The sequence below is a fragment of the Engystomops pustulosus genome, chromosome 8, assembly GCF_040894005.1.
Source record: "Engystomops pustulosus chromosome 8, aEngPut4.maternal, whole genome shotgun sequence".
NCBI classification, from domain to species: Eukaryota; Metazoa; Chordata; class Amphibia; order Anura; family Leptodactylidae; genus Engystomops; species Engystomops pustulosus.
Genome location: NC_092418.1, coordinates 114,804,659 through 114,805,001, shown reverse-complemented (window position 1 = coordinate 114,805,001; position 343 = coordinate 114,804,659).

The following is a 343-nucleotide window of genomic DNA, read 5'->3' as shown; positions in this document are numbered from 1 at the left end:
TGCTGCCTTTCTTTTATTTCTTGAGTGAGTGGACCTGACAACACAGAGGGGCTCCGGTGTCACTATGTAAGATCTGTCACAATGGCTTCCATAGCACAGTACCCCATGGTGTTATGGATGTTGAGCTCTACCCTGTGAGCTGAGGGCTGGTGGACAAATGCTCAGTCACTCTCCTCAGCCAGATCTCTGGATAACAATATGAAGAAATATCTACACCAAGATGGCGCCGCCTTCTTTTTGAAGCGGCCAGCAGCGATTGAAGTGTTGACACCTGCGATCGGTGCTAGCACCAATCATGTATGCTACCGCTAATTTTTTGCTGCAAAATGCAGCAAAGAATTAA